The sequence below is a fragment of the Mesoplodon mirus genome (genome assembly GCF_964341445.2).
Source record: "Mesoplodon mirus genome assembly, chromosome: 4".
NCBI classification, from domain to species: domain Eukaryota; kingdom Metazoa; phylum Chordata; class Mammalia; order Artiodactyla; family Ziphiidae; genus Mesoplodon; species Mesoplodon mirus.
This window is the reverse complement of record NC_138979.1, coordinates 114,163,959-114,187,145: the sequence shown is the minus strand read 5'-3', so window position 1 is coordinate 114,187,145 and position 23,187 is coordinate 114,163,959. Positions and strand designations below refer to the sequence as shown.

At 44.0% G+C, this 23,187-nt stretch overlaps 1 pseudogene across 1 annotated transcript; it reads right to left on the bottom strand.

Annotated features, from left to right (window-relative positions):
• Nucleotides 1-242: 242 nt before the first annotated feature.
• LOC309802894 (uncharacterized protein C14orf93-like) lies at nt 243-11,935 on the bottom strand (annotated as a pseudogene). Its single transcript, XR_014296164.1, has 3 exons — nt 11,772-11,935; nt 347-1,360; nt 243-266 (listed from the first exon to the last, which is right to left on the bottom strand). The product of XR_014296164.1 is annotated as an uncharacterized protein C14orf93-like (transcript).
• Between the last annotated feature and the right edge of the window lie 11,252 nt (nt 11,936-23,187).

The window sequence follows — 23,187 nt, the reverse complement described above, 5'->3', positions numbered from 1 at the left end:
CAGGCATCCTCGCCAGGAGAGGCAGAACCCACGGAGCAGCCAAGGCAGCTGTGGAGAAGGTGCCATGCAGAGCAACAGAGAGGGAGGGCAGTACCACTGCCCCGACACCTCTCACGCCAGAAAATGACCTTCTGCCGGAGAGGCCACGGTACCAAAAAAAAACCCCAAAAAACAAAAAACAAAGAAACCAGGAGGGCTGACTCTCCCTGCCGGCAAAGGAAACTGGGTGCCGTGCTGTTCTGTCACAGATACAACCGAAAGAAAGGCTGAAGGATGGAGAGAAGAGAAAGAGGCCGGGAAGAGCACAGAAGCACAGCTCCGCTAGTGTCCTGCGCTTCGTACTCACGGGGTTGAGCATCGGAGGCCCTTCGCCTGCAGCCAGGGAGCATCCCGGGAGCCGTACGTCTCTCTGAGCGGCCGGGAAGCCCAAGGGCCCAGGCCCCCCAGCTGAGGCTGCTCCCAGCTGCCGCAGCTCCTCGATCACCACCTGCACGCCGCTGCCCACGCTGTCACACTCCTCTTCCACGGCCGGCACGGCCCTGTCTGCCTCTCCGGGGCTCTCTTTGAGGGGCCCGGGCTCCTCGGGCGGGGAGCCGTGCGCCCGGCTCTCGCCGTCTTCATCGGGGACGGGCACCTTCCCTTGCCTCAGCTCACCCACTTCCTCCTGGAGACGTTTTAACAATTCGTTGTTGGCCCTGGCGAGACCCAGCGCAGCCTCAGCCAGGACCCACGGCCTTATCCACCCGCTGGTAGATAATATGCAGGAGCTGCTCTGAACTCTGGACGGCCAGGCCGTGTCCGGTGACCGTGATCGGGGTGCTGGGAGGAGGGTTCCCGCCCTGACAGCCTGTGCTGCCCCCGCTCGTCTCGCTCTTACAGGCACAGCAGCAGCATCTGGCCTCGCCGCCACTGGGAGGGGAGAAGAGAATGGTGGCGCTGAAGGACATGGTGGCAGAGGCAGGAAGGCCGTGCTCACGCTGCTGGACTGCTCCAAAAGTGTCCCCAGTCGACCGGACCGCACAAAGCTCTGGCCTCTTTGGATTCACTCTCCTTTTTCATGGAGGGTGGTCGGAGCAGCCTGGGCCCCCGGGGCTGGGTTCTGTGAAGGAGGAGTAGGCTAGCCCCGAAGGTGCACACAGTCCATGGCTGCCTCTCCTTGGGCCGTGGAGCAGAGGGCCTTCTCTGTGCAGCTCCTGTGCTGCCCTAGCTCAACACACTGGAGGTCCCACTCACCCCTTCCCAAAAGGGTGGGCCTACAAAGGCCTTCGGGAGGAAGACAGTTTCAGAGGGTGGAAGCATGGAATTCCCCACCACTCCAAGCTAAGGAACAGAGATGGGACTCAAAAGGACCCACCGGCATCTGGAAAGATCAGAAAATTAAGGAAGAAAATGTAGACCTGTCTTCTCCGCCTCTCTATCTTGGCTGTAAAAACAGTATTGCATTTTATTGCTTTGACATCATTCCTTAAGGAGTTCAGAACACTTCACGTAGGTTAATCTCATCCACACAACAGCTCTAGGAAACACACGTTAACCCAGGGCCAGAGGAGACATGCAGAGAACTTATGTATCTTTTTCAAGGTCAGGGGAAGACAGAAGAATCCAGTTATGGCTACTTTCAGTTTAGTGTGTGTGTGTGTTTGAACTGATACCACTTTTTGTTGACATAAAAAATCATGATTCTACCGTCTCTATAATTTGCATACAGATGCATTCAGAGTAAGACTCCTAAACAAGGAAAAGGCCAATCAATGCAGCCCCCAACATGTTGCCAGCTTCACACTATTATATCATTAATGTTTTGGGGGTGGGCAGGGAAATGAAAGGAAAAGCTGGATAGGAGAGTTGAGCTGCAGTAACCAGGGCTGCACAGCCCCCTACTCTCACACTTTGTACACCTGGGCCTACAGCCTCTGCAATAGAAACTAGCTGTTCTGAATCCTCCAGCTGGAAGCCCAGAGAAATCAACTGGGGCCCCTCAACTCCACTTCTCATGCTGCTTAAGGGAGAGGCAGAGCTGAACGGGACTGTCTAAGTAGCTACATGATGCCACTCTACCCACACAACCAGCCCCCAAAAGGAGAGACCAGAATATCAATGATAAGCCAAACTGCCTCTCTTTTGAATCACTGTAGTTAAGCAACTAAACTACTTCAGGAGGAAAAAAAAAAGTGTGGGAGGGTTGGTTTGTACCACTGAGAACACTCCAAGGAACTTCATATTGTCATTTTCTAAATGACACTTGATTACAGAAAGAAGAATCTTCCTGCCTGAAGCTCCCTAAGTGACAAAATCTTAAGTATGTTTACAATTTCCTCAAGAGATACATTTCTATCTTACCCTGTAAATTATATCATAACATCACAATTAAAAGGAGAGGAGAAGGTTAGGAGAATTTTCCACATTCCGAGATTTGGTTTGTTTGTTTGTTTTGAGTCAGCAATCTCATTTCAGAAACAGGCAATATCAATGCCTCTGAGGTACTAACATGTAAATCTGACAATGCATTTTAATTACATTTGGTTATTAAAGAATAGTTTTTAATTTGCTTTTTCTACCCTTTATATCGAAGAAATGCTTTTCTGTGCGAGATATTCACATATTGTAAGAACTTAAATCCATTTACTGCTTCTCTATCATTAGAGTCACTGGAAGGCATAGTTAAACCTAAAAAACTAAAGGTTAGGACTTCCCTGGTGGTGCAGTGGTTAAGAATCTGCCTGCCGATGCAGGGGACATGGGTTCGAGCCCTGGTCCAGGAAGATTCCACATGGTGTGGAGCAACTAAGCCTGTGCGCCACAACTACTGAGCCTGCGTGCCACAACTACTGAAGCCTGCGTGCCTAGAGCCCGTGCTCTGCAACAAGAGAAGCTACCACAATGAGAAGCCCATGCACTGCAACAAAGAGTAGCCCCCGCTCTCCACAACTAGAGAAAAGCCTACTCGCAGCAACGAAGACCCAACGCCGCCAAAAAAAATAAAACAAACAAACAAAAACAACAACAACAAAAAATAAAGGTTAAAGCCAAATTAAAACGAAAGGTTAAAGGAAAGCACTAAGCGATTCCCAGGTCAATTTGTGGATGAATCATTAATATATCCTTTTCTTTCCTAAATAAGGTCCTACATGCTCCAGCGGGGTTTTTAACTTTTTTAAAACCAACATCATGCAGAGTTTAATCTGAAACATGGATGTTGTGAGAAAAAGAAAATTATGTAAACAGTAATATACCACTTGGGTTCAGGATTTGTACAACAAGAAATTAAGACCTGTCATTTATATAATACTGTACATCAACTATACTTCAGTTAAAAAAACTTTTTAATAAATAAATAATGTATAAAATAAACTACAAGGACATACTGTACAACACAGGGAATGTAGCCAATATTTTATAATAACTATAAATGGAGTACAACCTCTAAAAATTGTGTATCACTATATTGTACATTTGTAACATATAATTTACATTAACTATACTTCAATTTTTAAAAATTAAAAAAATATATAAATGAAGATGCATCATGTTGGGACTCCGGGTGGGTACACTTCCTGGATCAAATTGACAACTGCAACGCTCTTGCCCCCAAAACTCACTCTTTCTTGCAGGAGGCCTTTACCCCTGCCAGCGTTGTGCCTGCCTTGAGCCCCTCCCTCCCCTTAAATGGTCTTTCTTAGGTAATCTTCCCAAAACAGCACTAAAATGGGCTGTGTGAACTTGGGCATATAATTCCCTTTTCTGAGCCCCAGTGTTCTCATCTCTGCCTACTTTGAGTGTTTTTGTGAAGACTGTGTATAATATATATAAGGCACCTACAGAATACTGACACACAGTCAGTGCTCCACACATAACAGCTAGATTCCTGAAAACTTTTGTGTTCCCATCCTGGACATCCATCCTGATGTCCTAATCTTGAAAAAAAAAAAACAAAACAATGGCTTGAAATAGAATTTGGGGAGTTTCCCCTCTAAATGTAATATCACATTTCTAAGAAAAAATGAATTCAAGTCTACAAAGATGCATTTATCTGTACAAAACCTTCTGTGATGCAAATTAGAAAGGTATTGAGAAAACAGAGTATTTGTAATTTACTTACTATCATGACCAGGTTTAGACTAGGGATAATTTCAACTCTGCTAGTTTTTTTTGTTTTTTGTTTTTTGCGGTACGCGGGCCTCTCACTATTGTGGCCTCTCCCGTTGCGGAGCACAGGCTCCAGACGCGCAGGCTCAGCGGCCATGGCTCACGGGCCCAGCCGCTCCGCGGCATGTGGGATCTTCCCAGACCGGGGCGCGAACCCGCGTCCCCTGCATCGACAGGCGGACTCTCAACCACCACGCCACCAGGGAAGCCCAACTCTGCTAGTTTTTAATGCTAAATATATTTTCATATTTGTGTTGACATAAAATATCATGATACTATCTGCTCTATAATTTTGTCCCTCAATTTCTTTCTGCTTTTCGACTTTGTGTATTACCTAACTATGTCCATTTTAGAATGTCACATTCAGGGCAACAAATAGGTGTTTTCTTGAATTAATATGTCTATAAAAACCTGGTACAGTGCAGTGTAGCATAATGGGCATTCAAATAACTCTTTGGGGTTCCTATGGATACTACTGCTGACTTAGTTTCCCTGGCTCCTGCTAGGGTCTCCCACATAAGCTCTAAGACACTGAAATAAAAGCATGAGGAAACTGGAGTTGGCAGGTATTAAAGGAACATTTCACATTATGATATTTACTAAACAGACACCAATTCAAATGCTGGATAAATTATTAAAAACAAAACACTAATATCATTAGCTACATATATCCCCATTAGAGAAGATGAGCAAGTTAAAAACAACAGAAAAAATGTGTTTCTAAAAATTCTCTATATGCAAGGCCATGCTAAAGGATGAGTCACCAAAATGGATTGCCACCTCCAAGCACTCAAGTGAAGGGAAGACAAAGTCCCTACACACAAGGAGCTTACAGTGCATGTGAGAATAGAATGTCTAAAGAACAAGTCAAAATATACACATGTGCTTAAAAATATGGTACAGACGAAAAAAATCTTGAGGAGTTAGTTCAAAATAATAGAAAGATCAACAGAATGAAATCATGTGGAAGGGGGCTTATCGAAGAAAAACCTACAATTGAGCCTTGAGCAAGATATAGGATGAACTGGGAGGGTGGTAAGAAGACGTGATAAGTAAGAGGAAAGAACAAACATAACAGAATTAACAGGGTACATGTGAGAGATCAGAGCAAAAGGGCTTATATAAAAGGTAGAGAAAGCTGACAGAGGACTTTGAAAATCAAGGTAAGGAAACTCTTAGAGCAGGGGTCCGCAAACCTTTCTCTGTAAAGGACTAGATAGTAAATAACTTAGGCTTTGCAGGCCATGTGGTTTCTGTCACAACTATTCAACTCTGCCATTGTAGCACAAAGCAGCCATGGACAATACATAAACATGAGCATGGCTGTGTTCCAATAGAACTTTATTTATGGACACAGAAATGTCACAAATTACATTTAATATTTACATTAAAAAATATAAAAGCCATTCTTAGCTCATGGGCCATACAAAAACAGGTGGCAGGCCAGACCTAAGACTACAGGCTATAGTTTGCCGACCCCTGTCTTAGATACCTAAAGTGGAACAGTTAAAGGTTAGGAGACTGTTTAATCCTGGAGAGAAGTGATGAGAATCAGCATTGTGGATATGAAGGTTCAACATCCTGGAGGAAGGACTGATCATATTTCTTAACTTAATATATGTGGGGGATAGAGACTGGTTAAAGACATCTTCAAGATTATAAACCTGAGGGTCAGAAGATGATGGTACCACTGACAGAATGACAGAAATGAGGAAGCTGAGAGGAGGCACCAGCGTGTTTGAGAAGATGTGTATTTACAACATGTTAAATTTCAAACTGATGGCAGCATCTTTAAATGGAATGTTCTGAAAGCAACTGGCTAGGACTGAAAAACAAAAACAAGAGGAAGGTCAGAGCTGGAATGCAGATTTGGAAACTTTAGCAGGAGGTTATATTTGAACCTCAGAGAGTGAATGAGCTCTCCAAGGGGTAAACACAAAGTCCTTGGCAAAGGCCAAGGACAGCACTTCGAGCCAATCCTTGCAAGAGGCTTCATTGAAAGAGAAGAATGGTCAGTAAGGTGGGAGGAAAAGACTGTTATGAAAGCCAAAGTAGAAGGAATATCAAGGGACTTCCCTGGTGGCACAGTGGTTAAGAATCCGCCTGCCAACGTAGGGAACACGGGTTTAAGCACTGGTCTGGGAAGATCCCACATTGTCACAGAGCAACTAAGCCTGGGCACCACAACTACTGAGGCTGCACTCTAGAGCCCGTGAGCCACAACTACTGAGCCCGCGTGCAGCAACTACTGAAGCCCGCGCACCTGGAGCCTGTGCTCCGCAACAAGAGAAGCCACTGCAATGAGAAGTGAGAAGCCCGCGCACCACAACAAAGAGTAGCCCCCGCTCGCTGCAGCTAGAGAAAGCCCACTCACAGCAACGAAGACCCAACGCAGCCAAAAATAAATAAATTTATTAAAAAGAAAAAGAATATCAAGAAAGTGGATCCAATCAACTGTGACAAGTGCAGCAGAATGGTTAAAAAAGATGCAAATTAAGGAAATCATTTTATTTGCCTGTGATGGTCACTGGCAATGACCAGAGAGGTATTTTTTGTAGTGAAAGTAATACTGTGCAGTAGACGAAAGAGAACGTGATGGAGAGATAATGGAAGCAAGACATGAAGTCAAGTTTTCTAGAGTTTAGTTATGAAAGGAAGGAAATAGGAAGTCAGAAAGGGCACTAGAGCCTCAGTATGTTTAAAAAGCAGAAAGAAAAAGGCCAGTGAAAAAGGAAGGATGAACATATTAGGAAAGGATTTAAGTTTTCTTCTAGCAAGGATTCGCCCAATGTGAGAAGGAAGGAAGGCAAGCTCTTCCCTGAGACCGCAGAGAAGAAAACGATGAACTCAGGGGCCAAGATTCACTGACGTGGAGAGAGCAAGACAAAGATATATGCTATTGAGACACATTTCTTTTTACTTTACAGACTTTTCTCAGTCTGAATAATTCAAATTGATAAAAAGAACTTTATTATAGATAGTGCTGCATTATCTGTTGCTACAACCTGCTAAATTCTTTTCTAACACTCCAGACTTACCATAATTAATCATTCTTGCTTTTTTCCATCACTAGTTTAAGGTTCTAAAGCCCGCTTAACCCTGCCAACATTACTAACATAGCTAAACTTTATTATGGTATCTTTATTTTACCTCTCAAAATGTATAACTGTTTAATATAATAGCCCATGAAGCAATCCATGGAACATCTGGCAAAGCAACAGTTAACTGGAGTAAATTATCCAGGCAGTGTCTATACCATTATTATTAAACTTTAATACTGTCAACTTTTGCAACTTCAGATTGTTGATTTATTCTCAAACCAAGAGTTTGCATTCTTGTTCAAGAAAGAAAAAACAGGAATAAACTAAGATTGACCACCACTGAATAACATACATGCCTTTTGCAAAATGCTATCAACTTTTAGAATTGAATGTTAAGAAAAAGATCTTCAATCCTATGATGAGCTGCCAACACAAAATGGCAGCAGCTGTCAAACTTAAGTTTACATAAAATCTGTGTGTTTGGGGTTCATTCTGTATTGGTCTAATTTTAATACATGTGAAAGGAGCCTAGAAATGTACTTTTCAAAAATTTTGTTTTTTTTTAAAATAAATATTTAGATAAAGAAGAAAGAAAACTCATCTTCTTTAGACAGACAGCTCAGGGTGAGACTGTCCATAATCTTAACTATCCCTTTCCTCCCAAGACATGTATTTTTGTTAGAACTAAATATATCACACCCTTGGCAGCTCCCCTGCTTGCTTCAACCCATTCTGAATTTGAATTTTCTGCATGACTGAGTTCACCTCCAAACTATGAAAAATAAAAGTTTTCCCACTGTTTAATAGGTGTGTAGGATATGGTAGCACCAGATGATGTATGTTTTTATAATGGGCCCTTGACTCATTCAGGGTCATGCTAGCAACGGACTTCCTTAAATGTGATTACTGAAAGCATAGCAATTGATACCATAATCTTCATTTTAAGAAATAAAAAAGGAAAATGGCCACTTAAAGTTCCTGCTGTACCAGTCAGCCCTTCTCCCCCACTTGAAGGTGCAAAATGGCTCACCGGATAGAAGGTCCTCTCAAAACCTATTTCTATCAGACATGAGCTCCTTATCACACAAGAACAGGTAAGTAAATACCATAAAATAGTATTTTTCTACATTTTTAAAGGCTGACCCATCTAAGGATCTACAAAAAAACAAAATCTAAGACCTCGTTTCTAGGGGTAAAAAAGATGTAGACCCAGAGGGCAGAATGATTTCCTAAGAAAAGGATCCCACGTAATCCGAAAATTCCAAGTATGTTTGTATAGTAGTACGAGAGTTTTTAACCCGATATAGCACTGTCTTTTTTCTTTACATGTGCTAAAATGCAACTTGGTGAGATTAAAATTACCGGTTTAAGGTTTCCATATCCACGCGCCTGACGTAAATGACTCTTCCTGCATTTCTGGAGAAAATGAAAAATGAAAAACTAGCTCCTAAAGCTGTATCGTGTGCCCAGTGAGCCCTCGGTAAATGTTAGCTGATTAAATATTAGTCAAAGATGACAAAGTGGGCATGAGGGACAGCAGAACAATTTCCGAAGAGAGCGTGTGTTTTAGCCACAGGCAGGGAGAACACAGCGGCGCAAGGGAGAATAGAGCTGAGCTCCGCCCTCGAGGCCGCAGGGAACAGGGCGACCCTCCACTTGAGGCCCCCGGTAGACTGTGCCCTAGGTGTCCTGGGAAAGGGGTGTTCCTCAGAAGGCCCGCAGACAGCAGATTGGCCGAGGCGCGGCCGGGGATCTGGGTCACCGTGGGTAGACTACGTGGCCAAAAAAGCTCGGAGGGCTTGAGGGGAGTATGGCGGGAGAGTTCCCGCAGCGATCCCGCTTTGGCGGCCCTAAGGATGTCCCACCGCGTGTGCCCCGCGCGCCGCGCCAGCTGACTGAGCGGCGCCAAGAAGGGCGCGCGGGCGGCCGGGGACGACCGAGGAGCGGCTCGTGTACCCGGCCAGCGCGCGCACGCGGGGAGGCCCCGCCCCACCAGTCTCTGGGCCCCCGGTGATTGGCGGTTGGACGATGAGGCGGAGCAGGGCTGGGGACGTTATTGGCCGCAATCCACAATCACTCAACAAGCCAGGGAGGGGTGGGGCCTCTTCAGGGAGGGACACGACTGCGAGGCTTTTTCAAAGCCGTCAGACGCCATCTTTAGCTTGCTTTTTTTTTTGTTTACTCGCTTTTGTTCTCTTCTGCTCACAAAGCTGCGTGTACACGATTCTAGGTACAGTGGCCACAAGTCGGCCTCATACATTTGGTGGCGGAAGGCTTTTCGTTCCTGCCGGCCTCAGCTGCAGATCTTTCAGCAGGGTGGCAGCTGCCTTTACTTCAAAGAAGTTTTCATCTCGAGGGGCCTCGCGGATTCCCAAGCAAAACCAAACGAGTTTAGCTTTGCTTTGGTAGGAGGGCCAAGCCAACGATATATTCGTGGGAGGAATTTTGTTTCTTACAAAGAAATTCAAAGCAAGGACACTGGCTCTGAGCCTAAAATCCTACTAAAAATTAAATAGCCTAGGAAGACAGGGGCTTGGGCTGTGTATACTGCTCTAGAAGAACTCTCTCTTTTCCGAGAAGGTAAAAAGTATACGTGAAGACCTGCAGTGAGGCGAAAAAGATTAAGAGCAAAACTCCATTAAAAATTCCCAACACTGCTGCCATCACAAAGGTCACTAGACTGACTAGATTTCAAAGATACGCAGGCCTAAACTTGTGGAATGATCCACATTTGAGACTGATCGGACTTGTATTGTTAGGGAATAAAAATGCACTCAATACAGATAAACCCAGAGAGCCCACACGGGCTACTTTCATTATAGTGAATGTCAAGACCTGTACAAACAGTTTAATCGCCGTTGTTAGGTGTCCTAAATACTGCTTGAAACAGTGGGACGCGGGGTGGGGAATGGAAATGTATTATCACACAGAGGTTTTGTTGTCCTGAAATTTGAACTCTACAGTAGATCTTTTTTTATCTCCTGGTCGCTACTTCACTTGTGACATTCCAGTTTCTCCCTCTTCACCCCATATACTTCCTATGCTTTCACTCCAATCTGCCAATAGAGATTTGAATATAAATATTTTCCGTATGACTCCTAATAGGAGACGATGGTTCTGGAACAGAATAAAGTGAGAATACGTCTACTGTAACCGGAGGTGCTGTTCTGAGCCTGTTGTTCTCTAATTCATACACTTCTCTCCGTGGCTCTTGGCATGGGGAGAAGGCTTTTCATTTTTAAAATGCAACATGATAACCAAAATGCATTTCTTATCCCTCCCATATATTATTTGCCTTTGCCTCCTCTTGGTGCCTCCCCCATCACCACCACCATGAACAGTTTTTGAGAATTGGACTTGACTGGATTATTTTCCTGATATTTTGCCAGCTGTGAAGCTTTTCAAACAAATCCCAACCTATCAACGACCATTTTGTCAAAAAGCCAAGAGAGAACTTCCCTTCTGAACACACCAACCAAACCACACATAAAGGCCAAAATATACACAGCTGTACATTTAAGAACGTGAGACAATAAAAAGCAAAACCACTTAGGCAAAACAGTCACTAAAGGCGGCTTTAAACCAGACTCAATAAATTGCCTACCCTCATTTGCCACATGGACTGCATATTCCTTGGCAATTATTTAATTATTCACTAATCTGATACTTTAGAAGAAGAGCAGAAAATACAGTAAATGCACATGGAATGAAAATGCCTAAGTAATTCTATGCATAGGATTTCTTCTACGCTTTAATTTGCACATGAAATGCTGTCTGGATCACATTTGGGAACACAACAGAAAAAAATCCACATCCTAGGGGCTACTTTGCACACAAAAAACCAAAGGCAATCGCTTTTGAAAACAAAATCTGATACGGCACATATACACATACTGTACATATACACAAAGCACAAAACCCCAAGATAAATCTTTACGAAATTACTTGCTTAAAGAAACACACATACACAATGTTCTCATGAAAAATGTGTGTAAGACACACTGTAAGAAGGGCTTTGACCCGCCCCCACCCCCCCCCCCGCCGGGAAATGAGTGTCACAATTATAAAATCCAAACATTTTTAACCTATTGGCCTTGGACAATTGCCACATTCAAGCCACTTGGTTTTGGTTCTGGGGGAGGGTGTGTAAAACGCACGCAAACAGCTTTGTGAGGGAGTCTCAAATCTCCGCTTCCTTCCACGTTGCCAGTGGCAGAAATTTACATTATCCCTTCATCCCGCTTAAAAAAAGAAACCTACACTTCCCAAGAGGCTAAATTTTTCAAATTCCCCTGACCATAAAAATTTACCAGTTCTTAAAATGTGATAGCAAAAAGAAAAAATCTCTATAAATTTGGCTGGAAACAGTTGTACACGGCCATCCTGCTTCTCAACTTCTTGGTATATTTAAAACCTTGACCAGGAAAAAGAAAGAGGAAGAGAGACAGAAAAAGAAATGGGGAAAAGCGCACATTCCCCTTAGCAACAGTTTCCTCACCCCAGCATTGCCACAGATCTCTATTTTTAAAAAAAATTTGAAAACACACACAAGATTAAGGAGAAAAAAAAATGGAAAAAGGATACCCGAAGGTCGTATGGCTCTTTGTATTCGTGTGTGTGCAAAGAGGAGGACTCGCGGAGCCAGAGCCGGCAAGCCCCGCCCCTCCCCGGACGCCCGCCCGGATTGGTCACTGGCGGCCGCTGGGCGCCCCGCCCGCGAGCACACGCGCAGCGCCCGAGGCGCGGGCCCAGGGGGCCCCCAAGGGCCGCCCGACCCCCGACCCTGGCCCCCTTCCGCTCGGACCCTGGCGGCCCGGTTGGCACCTATACACTTCCCCACCTCTCTCCCCTTCCTTTCACTTTCTCACCCTCCTCTCACCCTTTCCCATGTTTGTTCCTCAGTGAAACCAGGCCTTCGTTACCAGCATAAAAAACTAGTGAGCGAGCACCTTCTGACAATTTGCTAAAGTTGGTTAACTAGTCAGTAAAATTCTAGTTTGGGATTAAGCATCAAGCACTCGGTGCGTGGGCCGAGCTCATGATTTCCAGGTGGAACGTCTCTGGGTCACGTCTATTGCTTAACCCTCCCACCTTTAAATGAACATTCATGCAAGTGCGTGACATCCTTCAGGTGAAAGACAAAGTAGTCTTACACTTTGGGCGAGGATTTTTGCTCAGCCTTTGTCCCCAATTTTTTCTCCATTTGGCTAACACTACATTCTCAAGAACCTAAAATGGGCCCCCTTAACCTCCTGCATGAAGACCTGGTTGCTTGTACCTGGATTTTAAACCACTCATAATCTGGCCCCAGGGCCCTGTTTGTACTTATTTCCCGCTGCCCTCACTCCCGTATTATTCCTTTGCTCAAGCGGTTTCATCTGCCTGGAGTAATGGCTGTCTCCTCTTCTCTGACTAGTCAGTTTTTAAACACTCTTCAGCTATTTCAGTCAACACAGACCACTTCCTTCTCTCAACTATCAGCATGAACTTCATGTTTACTCAGGTTAGCAGTGCTTAACTCTACCTTGATTGTTTCCCTTATTTTACTAATTTCACACTAGTAAATTGTTTGAGATCAGAGATCATACCTTAAACTTCTTTTTTTCCCTTCAGGAACTATTTTTTAAATTTTTACTGCAGCAGCTGGCATAATTATAGACATTTAGTAAACACTGAAAAAAAATCATTTATAATTGAGTGAATTTTTTTTCTAGCTAAACACACACAGATTTTGAAACTCAGATCCCACAACAAGAATTTGCCTTCTTCAGTAACAGTTCATGAGCACTTACTGTGCAGAGACTGCTGTGAACACTTTACATGTATTTACTTATTTAATCACCACAGTAGTGGGGAGGTACTCATTATCCTCACTTTATAGATGAGACTAAGACAGAGAGAGGTATAATAATTTGACTAAGGTTATATAGTTAGTAAAAGGTAGACCTGGAACTTGAACCCAGAAAATTTAGCTCCATAGCGCAAGTTCTTAACCGTTATGCCTCACTGGATCAAAACACAGCTTTAAAAAATATTATCTGGGGCTTCCCTGGTGGCGCAGTGGTTGAGAGTCCGCCTGCCGATGCAGGGGACACAGGTTCGTGCCCCGGTCTGGGAGGATCCCACATGCCGCGGAGCGGCTGGGCCTGTGAGCCATGGCCGCTGAGCCTGCGCGTCCGGAGCCTGTGCTCCACAACGGGAGAGGCCACAACAGGGAGAGGCCTGCGTACTGCCAAAAAAAAAAAAAAAAAAAAAAAATATTATCTGATTTCATTCTCACAACATTCCACAAGACAGCTGGCCTGAACGCTTCTAAAATATCAATGTAATGAAGTCACACACAAAGATGAGGGGACTGTTCTAAATTAAAGGACAACAGGGGACCTCCCTGGTGGTCCAGTGGGTAAGATTCCACGCTCCCATTGCAGGGGGCCTGGGTTCGATCCCTGGTCGGGGAACTTGATCCCACGTGCATGCTGCAACTAAGGAGCCCGCCTGCCACAACTAAACATGGCCACAACGAAGATCCTGTGTGCTGCAACTAAGACCCGGCACAGCCGAAATAAATAAATAAATGTTTTAAAAAATAAATAAATTGATTAAAGGACAATAAAGGGACATAACAACTAAATGCAAAATATGATACTTGATTGAATCGGGGTTAGGAAAAAAAATTATAATGGACATTATCAGGATAATTGGGGAAAATCGAATGTGATAAATGAAATATATGAAACTAGATAATGTGATTGTATCAGTATTAAACAGGCAGGTTATTGGCATCCCAATTTTACAGGAAACAGGATCAGAGAGAGGTTACTACAAGGTCTCATTGCCCCAAGCCGGCTGTCTTGAATATTCAGCCCCCCAGTGCTGAAATGTCTCCTCCATTCACTTGTTGGTTCTCAAAGTCTAGGATGTTCTTGGTAGGATCTGCTTCTCAGCAGAAAGGCCTGTTGCGTCCAAGTGTTTTTTTCACCCTAGCAGTACCCTGGCTTATATGGCAACCCAGGCAACAGCTTTGCCTGTTACATGAAAATGAGGTGGCAGTGCTTATATTCTTAAGGGTTATAGACTTCCTGTGTTTCCTTTCCCATGTTTTCCATTATTAAAAAAAAATAATAATATGGGACTTCCCTGGTGGTGCTTGCCAATCTGCTTGCCAACACAGGGGACACAGGTTTGATCCCTGGTCTGGGAAGATCCCACATGCTGCGGAGCAACTAAGCCCGTGCGCCACAACTACTGAGGCTGCGCTCTAGAGCCTGGGAGCCACAACAACTGAGCCTGCATGCCGCAACTACTGAAGCCCACGCCCCTAGAGCCTGTGTTACACAACAAGAGAAGCCACTGCAATGAGAAGCCCGCACACTGCAAGGAAGAGTAGCCCCCGCTCACCGCAACTAGGGAAAGCCCGCACACAGCAACGAAGACCCAAAGCAGCCAAAAAAGATAAATAAATAAAATAATAATAATAATATAAGCCAGGAAAATCACTAGAAAAGTAAACTTTTTACCTTTTTTTTTTTTTCTTTTTTAGCTGCACTGTGTGGCATGCGGGATCTTAGTTTCCTGAGCAGGGATCAAACCCGTGCCCCCTTCAGTGGAAGCATGGAGTCTTAACCACTGGACTACCAGAGAAGTCCCGGAAAAACATTCACTTTTGATAGGAATATATTAGGACATCTCATATCCTCAGGTGTACAGGTGATCATTTTCAAAAACGTTAGGATGAAGGGAAAACAAAACTGTTAATGACAATTATTATAATCAACATTTATTGAGGGTTTACTTGGTGCCAGCCACTCTATTTCATGTACTCAAGCCTATAAGTACTATTATATTTGCCTCTTTTACTAATGAGAAAACTAAGACTCAGAGAGGGAGGAGGGTGATTTACCTCAAGGTAATTAAGCTCATTAAATGGTGGAGTCAGAACTTGAATCCAGGTCTTCTGACTCCAGGACCTGTGCTCTTGACCATTCATTAGTCTCTGCCTAAATTGCAATCCACTCTGCCTTGCTGTGTTATACTCTTTTGCTCTCTTGTTCTGAATCCATGAAAGAGAAGCCTGTCTTCCCTCTGATTATCAGTAGAATGTTCACAACCCCCATACAACATCTCTCTTGGGATATATCTTTAATTATGAGTCCATTTCTACAAAGGTCAGAGTTAAGATGGAAAAGCCATTTATTTTCTTTCTTTTTTTTTTAATTTATTTATTTTATTATTTTTGGCTGCGTTGAGTCTTTGTTGCTGCGAGCGGGCGACATGTGGGATCTTCCTGGACCAGGACTCGAACCTGTGTCCCCTGCATTGGCAGGCGGATTCTTAACCACTGCACCACCAGGGAAGCCCGCTTTCTTTCTTTCTATTTTTTTTTTTTTTTTTTTTTGGCCACGCCATGCGGCATCCGCGCCCCTGCAGTGGAAGCTCAGAGTCTTAACCACTGGACCACCAGGGAAGTCCTGTCATTTCTTTTTCTTTTTTTTTTTTCCTTATTGTCACAGGGGAATCTTTGGTAGAAAGTTTGAGTAAACCATTTGTACTCTTAGGTAATGAGAATAGGGAGAAAATGCACCTTTTTCACCTAATTATAATTTAAAATTCTAAAGCATTTGAGATTTCAAATGTTAAACTTCACAGATGACTTGTCAATTGAGGAAAAGCTACTTATTTAGCTTTGAATCAAACATATCTCTTTAGTATTTTAAGCTGTTTCTGTTCAGTGAGATCCCAAAGGGGCCTCTCCACACAGTGAAATCTAACTTCCCCTGGCATGAGGCCAGGAAGCTGTTTCTGACACTTATTCATTACCACACCCAAGAGCATTTTAGAACAGTAGTGGAAGGAAATCCCAGAGCCAGTTGGGACTGTGTCCTCAGAGACACTGGAGAGGGAAGTGTCTGAGAGAGTTGAGATTTGGAGAAATGAGAGAGGTTACAGAAAGGTGGAAGATAATGCAAAGGAAAAGAGAAGGAAGAGAGGCAGGCAGCAGGGAATAGTACTCAAGGAAGAGTGAAGAAAGGAGTTTATGTTGTAGCAGGAGTGAGGGTCGATTAGATTTTAAAAGAAAAAAGTTATGGATTTGACGATTTATTAAATGCAAAATAAATTGTATAAACATCTGGGAAGTTTTTCTTTAAGGACCTGCAAATAAAGAATAACTTAAAATGCAATAAAATAAAAAATTAAAGATAGGTAAATGCAAAGTAAAAGGAGGAAGAGGGAAAGAAAGATAGATGCCAGCTTATATAGGTAGAAGAAATGACAGAATTTGAAAAACCAACATTTGCAACCACCAATGCAAAAATTGATTCAGGAAGGATCATCAGTGGATGCTAAAACCAATGGGTGCAAGACTATGGGAGTACAGGATATTCCCATGATTTCAAATAATCACTCTACTTATTATTAGTTTACTAATTAATTACAAAGGGCAAATAATGTACCTTTATTTCTTTTTTGTATAAACTTATTTATTTATTTTTTATTTTTGGCTGTGTTGGTTCTTCGTTGCTGCGCTGGCGCTTTCTCTAGCTGCGGTGAGCGGGGGCTACTCTTCGTTGTGGTGCATGGGCTTCTCATTGCGGTGGTTTCTCTTGTGGCGGAGCACGGGCTCTAGGCACGTGGGCTCAGTATTTGTGGCGCATGGACTTAGTTGCTCTGCGGCATGTGGGATCTTCCCGGACCAGGGCTCGCACCCATGTCCCCTGCATTGGCAGGCGGATTCTTAACTACTGTGCCACCAGGGAAGTCCCCAAATGGAGAAACCTAGCAGGCAAACTTCAGCGTCATCTATAATGTAACAAACTGACATTATGTGTCTCCAGCAGCAGTGCAATGGGAAGTATACAGTATCACCTAGGCAATATTCTTGCTAAAAATGTTTAACCTGAATCTAATCATGAGGAAAGAATCAGACAAATCCAGATTTCACAGGACATATTATGGTCTGTGCTCTTCAAAGTATAAATGTCATAAGAGACACACACACAAATATGAGGACCTATTCTAAATTAAAGCAACTGAAATGACACGACAGTTAAATGTGATGTGTGAGCCTGGATTGAATCCTGGATCAGGAAAAAATATATATAATGTACATTACTGGGACAGTTGGTGAATTTGAATACAGACAGAGTATTAGATAATACGATCATAGTAATGTTAAATTTCTTGGTGTGTTAACAGTACTGTGGTTTTGTAAGGGAATATCTTAGTTCTTAGGAGACATATTTAAGGGTCAAATGTCATGATCTCTGTAACTTACTTTCAAATAATTCAGTAAAATAAATATTAATAAATAAATGGATGTATACATATAAAGTAAATGTGGCAAAATGATAACAATTAGTGAACATATGTGAAGGGTAAGTGGGTATTCATTGTACTATTCTTTCAACTTCTCTGAAGTTTTCAAGCATTTCAAAAATTTTAAAATATAGATAAAATTGTTTGCTTTAGATATTTAGATTCAGCCCTTTCTCAAGACAAGGTTAGGGTCTTAAGATCTCTGGAATTCTCTGATTTATTTTAGGACTCCGTTATAATTCTTCAGAAAATTCTAAAGCACGTTAATGAACACCACCTAGGATGTCAAAACATTTTGTTTAAATCGGTGGAAGAAAGACAAGTGGCAACAATTCTAGATTTTGAAGGAAACCAAAACCCAAAGAAAGGTGGCTTGTCTCCCTTTTCGGGTGTGGGGCTTGGTGGCACAACTTCCTCTCTTTCACCATTAGTCCTTCCCTTATAAAGAGCAAGTCACTCATGCGCCTGACATCCAGGAACCAGCCTTGGGTATTGGCTAAGCCTCTGTCCATGGACTGAAGAGAAGGCAAAATAAAACAAAATATGGTAAGGGAGATAACCTACAGAGCTACACCTGGAGTTCAGTTCTTCAGGGGCTGATCGTATTTTGTGTGAGACTAATCCTGCCATTTGAAGAGAAAGAGAGCAGGACTGCAGAATCCAGGCAAGGTGGGGATGGGCAGGAATGCTTCTCAAAACTGCCTTTTATGACACCTAGTTGTAGTCATTTATAAGCAGGGGGTTGGCAAAACATTTTTTAAAGATTCATAAAGCAAATGATTTTAATTTGTCTTAATTTAAAAATTAATATAACATTTCATAGTATATTTCAGAGGAGCAAACAGCATCTTGAAATGCAACAATAATAGGGAGTCACAATGCTGAGAAGGGAAGAATCACTGGCATTAAGACACCATAGTGAAATCCTTCCTTCATTCATTTATTCATTAAAAATACATTTATTATCTCTACTGAGTAGCCTGCAGCATGCTAGACATTGGGGAATAAACAAAAAGTGTAGTAGAGTTAAGTGTTTAACTGAAAAGGAAGACAGGTGTCATAAAACAATCAGAGACCTTACACAGATGCTCATGGATGTAGCGCATGCAGCCGAGAACCACACCTGGGCTCTACTGACTCAAGGCTGATCCACCTTTATGTGCCATTTTCCCTCTTTGGGACGTACTTAGAGATGTGGGACCATGCTTAATCTGTTGTTCTGGTTTAAACTGCTCCAGTGCTTTCTTTTCTAAAGATTAAGCTTTGAATGCAGCCTCAAGACTCAAGGGAAACAGTGTTTATGAGCCCTCCCACAGAACCCTGGTGCTCAGTGGATTCCCTCTAATCAGACAACAATGCACATCACCACTCCAGATGAACTACCATGAAAAAAGGGTCGATGTATTCTGTGAAACTCTGTGCATGGGGAAGCTAAGAATGTCTGATGTCCTTGGGATAGTGACGATACTGTGGCGAGGCTAGGAAAAGAGCTGCAGTAGGTACAAAAATATCCCCTTGACTTTGGTCCCTTGTGGGCTACACACATTCCTACGTGTACCTTCTTATTTCCTTCTTACCAGAAGCACCTGCTATTCCTGTCTTCCTGGGAACTTGTGGCCCCCCTCTCGCCATTTGAACAGCCTTGGTCCTGACCTGTGGGCATGTATGTGTGAGGTGTGTGGCCAGGGGGTATGAAAGTGCGGGGAGAGAGGACCTCTTTGTGAGTCAAAAAATAAAATGTTAAAACGTACTGAATCTGTGATCCTGCCTCACTTACCCTCCTGCTCTTATGAGAGAGGTTGCTGCTTTTCTGTCTTCCTGGCTGGGTTGAGAAAAGGTGGTTCTGAGAGAGCTCAAACCTTCTTTCCAACCTTGCACAAGCAGAGTAGACAGAGAGAGATTCTTGCAGAATGTAAGTGACTGTGACAGTACAGGGGCAGCACACAGAGGCACGTGTTCATTATGTGTGGCTGGAGAAATTATCTGTCTCCAGGGGGACATGTTTCACTGTGCATTAGCTTCTCGCTGCTTCCTTCTTCCCTATTTCTCTGCCCACTGTCTCTATCACTTGTCCTTCTGAGTCTCCCTTCCCACTCCCTGACCCACACCCCCATTCACAGTCCAGCTCTGCCCATCAATGTCTCCATCCATCTTCTCTGCCTCGACTCGCCTCCTTCTCCTCTTTGCTCAATCTCACTCTTGCTGTCCAGGAGTCGCTTTTCTGTCTCATTTGTCTCTTGTTTTCTCTAGCTCACTTTCTCGCATTCCATCTGTGTTTCCCTCTGTAATACCAGTTTTTTTGGGTACCCTGAAGCTAGCAATACACTTTTCTTGTTACATTAATGTCCATAAGCAGCACTTGGTTTATGGATTGATTAGTTTTTATTTAAATTCTGTGGAGGAAAGAGAAGGGAATTTTTATAAAGTGAGAGCAGAGAGAAAACATGAAATCAAGCAGAGAGACAACAGAAAGAAGGGGCGTCCTGAGAAGATGGGGGTGGGGCTGATATAGGGAGAGGCATCAGAAGGGGTTGAACCCACGGTGTCTAATTTCCTTTCTCATAAACTGGTTCAGATCTTCATGGCTGATGACAGCTAAGTCTGCATTATAAGGTGTGAAGTGCCAAGTTAGGCTTGGCACCTGACTCAGACGCAGAGCTTCAGGGAGAAATGAGTTGGGTTAAATAAACCCAAGAAGCTGACGGGGGTAGAATTTCTGCCTGACCCATTAACAACTGCGAACGCGACATTTTAGAAATGGTTTTTATTGAAATGCTTCAGTGGGGCATAGCCCCGAGAAGCAAGAACTTGGCTCTGAGGCCAGGCCTGGGGTGCACTGCGGGGATGTGGAGAGTCGGCTGATGCAGGGGTGGGGGGCGGCCTGGGTCAGGCAGGAGGTGGCAACAGCTGCTCATCAGGGCAGTTGTGACTGCTGTGTTTGCTCTCTCATCTTGCCCACTGTAATTAAAGATTTCCCAATATGATTCTGGCTTCCTAAAGGGAAACTAGAACTTAAAAAACAAACAAGAAAAAATACCCCAAAATAGCAGAGATGCTTAGTTGCAATATACATGTTTTATTTTTTAAATAAATTTATTATTATTAAAAAAATTTTTTTGGGCTGCATTGGGTCTTTGTTGCTGCACGCGGGCTTTCTCTAGTTGCAGCAAGCGGAAGCTATTCTTCATGGCGGTGCGTGGGCTTCTCATTGCGGTGGCTTCTCTTGTTGTGGAGCACGGGCTCTAGGCACACGGGCTTCAGTAGTTGTGGCGCACGGGTTTAGTTACTCTGCGGCATGTGGGATATTCCCGGACCAGGGCTCTAACCCGTGTTTCCTGCATTGGCAGATGGATTCTTAACTACTGCGCCACGAGGGGAGTCCCTATACGTGTGTTTTAAATCATAAAGCTGTTAATCTTGTCTTGAGGTCACTGCTGCTGGTCAGTTTCAAAGCATCTAATCTACTGCTAGAGCCCTGGCAGGAGGGGCTCTTAACAAAACAATCAAAACTAACAGAAAATGAAAAACCGAATTGTATTCACCAAATTAGATACGCTCATGTGAATTCATCACTGACCCAACCATCCTCCTTCTTCTGAGACTAGGGAAATGCTCCCCCAGTTTCCCTCCACCTTTTTTCACCTTACTCCCTTTCCATCCCCCCTCTTGCCTCACTCCCCTGAGAGTCCACACAGAACCTGTGGACCATAACAAATCAGTTGTTTTATTCCCCCTCAAAGGATGTAACTTTCCATTCCCCAAATGGCTTTGACAGTTTTCTCATTTGCTAGCTGAGGAGGATATCAAGAGACATTGACCTTCTGGTTTTGCCGGAAGAGGGAACACTCAGTAACTATTATGCTTCAGTCCCTGATTTAACTGTGACCTTCCTCCCTCCTCCTCATGTCCTCGCCTACCTTTTCACCTTCCCTCATGAACATTCTACTCACCCCACAGGGCACCGCTGCTCCCTGCAGCCCTCCCTTGCCTGGTTTGGAGATGCTATAAGGCACATCTGTCTTCAACCCCACAGCATTCCCTGCCAGCAAGAGGAAGCATGGGGCCTCTAGGAGTGTTTTGCTCCCTGTTTAATCAGGTTAGTCCCATCACCTACCCTGAGAAGTCAGATTTTGGTGTTACTGAGCTATCTGTGGAAGGAGAAATTGTCAGACATCACTTAAAAAGCCCTGGCCCTTGGATGCCTGGGAATTGCAGACAGAAATTAATCTTCTGGCTATTTAAGGCAATTTCTTTTCCATCATCCTTTGTCAAGAGGACTGCACTGGGAAATTAATCTGATGGGAGTCCCTGAACTGGTACACTCCACTCAACAGCATCTCTCCAGTGCTATGCAGCATCCATCATCCCCGCCCAAGCAGAGACACACATCACTGCAAAGCCAACTCCCCACCAGTCCCAGCAGCAAGAAACTGCAATTGCAGAGTGAGCATCACTGGGCCTGGAGACTTGCAGTTTTCCTCTATCTCTGCTCTACTTTCTTTCCAGAAAACCTACCACAGGTTGATCTCTTCCATTAAGCGAGTCTTTCTTTTATCCAAAATGCAGGAAGGCAGAGAAGCAGGGATATGCCAGAAAACAGGACTCTAGGATATGCGTTTTTTGCCTGAACATAAGGACTCAGCCAGTGCAGAACAGGTGTTTACACTGAACAGCTAGACCACTGCAAAGTCAGGTGTGAGATAGCAACAAGGCAAGGGCAGCATTGCTTCATGACTATCTCTTCTCTCCAGACTGAATTTTCTTTCAAGGGAAAAGAGCCCAGGAAGTCTCATGCTCTCTGGGGGTCAATGTAAAAGAATTCCAATCTTCAACTCTCTTTTCTTCCTGAAGGTTATTTCCCAGGGCAGTTATTTTCAAATTGTGTTCCTTGGGGTTCCAAGAAGTTCCAGGGAGTATGCGTGGGGTGGGGGGGCGATGTGGGAAGTGGCTGGAGGGGGAAGCTCAATGGTTGAGGTGCTGGGCCCTTCAACTCTACTTCAATCTGATTTGATTTCTTTCAGGGGCTTGGATTTCTCGTAAGAGTTCATTTTTTAAAAAGAGTCCCAGGTTTCCCTGGTGGCGCAGTGGTTGAGAATCTGCCTGCCAATGCAGGGGACACGGGTTCGAGCCCTGGTCTGGGAAGATCCTACATTCCGTGGAGCAAATAGGCCCGTGTGCCACAACTACTGAGCCTGCGCTCTAGAGCCTGCGAGCCACAACTACTGAGCCTGCACACCACAACTACTGAGCCTGCGCGTCTGGAGCCTGTGCCCTGCAGCAAGAGAGGCCGCGACAGTGAAAGGCCCGCGCACCGCGATGAAGAGTGGCCCCTGCTTGCCACAACTAGAGAAAGCCCTCGCACAGAAACGAAGACCCACCCAACACAGCCAAAAATAAATAAATAAAATAAAGAGTTCTAATTTTGTATAAGGTCTACAAACCACTGTCCTAACTGAGAGGAAGATGACTGTGTCTCTGCCTCTCGCAGTTAAGCATCTGCCGACAGCTGCACAGAAGGGAGCTGTAGTGTGGCTCCTGCCTGCTTTGACTGTAGAGCAGGTCTAGGTCCACGCTGGCAGCTCCTCGGCTCCAGGGGCTCTGGAGGCACCTTTCAGCAAAATGAATCTCCTTAGGCACCAGTCATTTGTTTTCCAAACTCCCTTCTCTGGTCTCACTAATTCCCAAT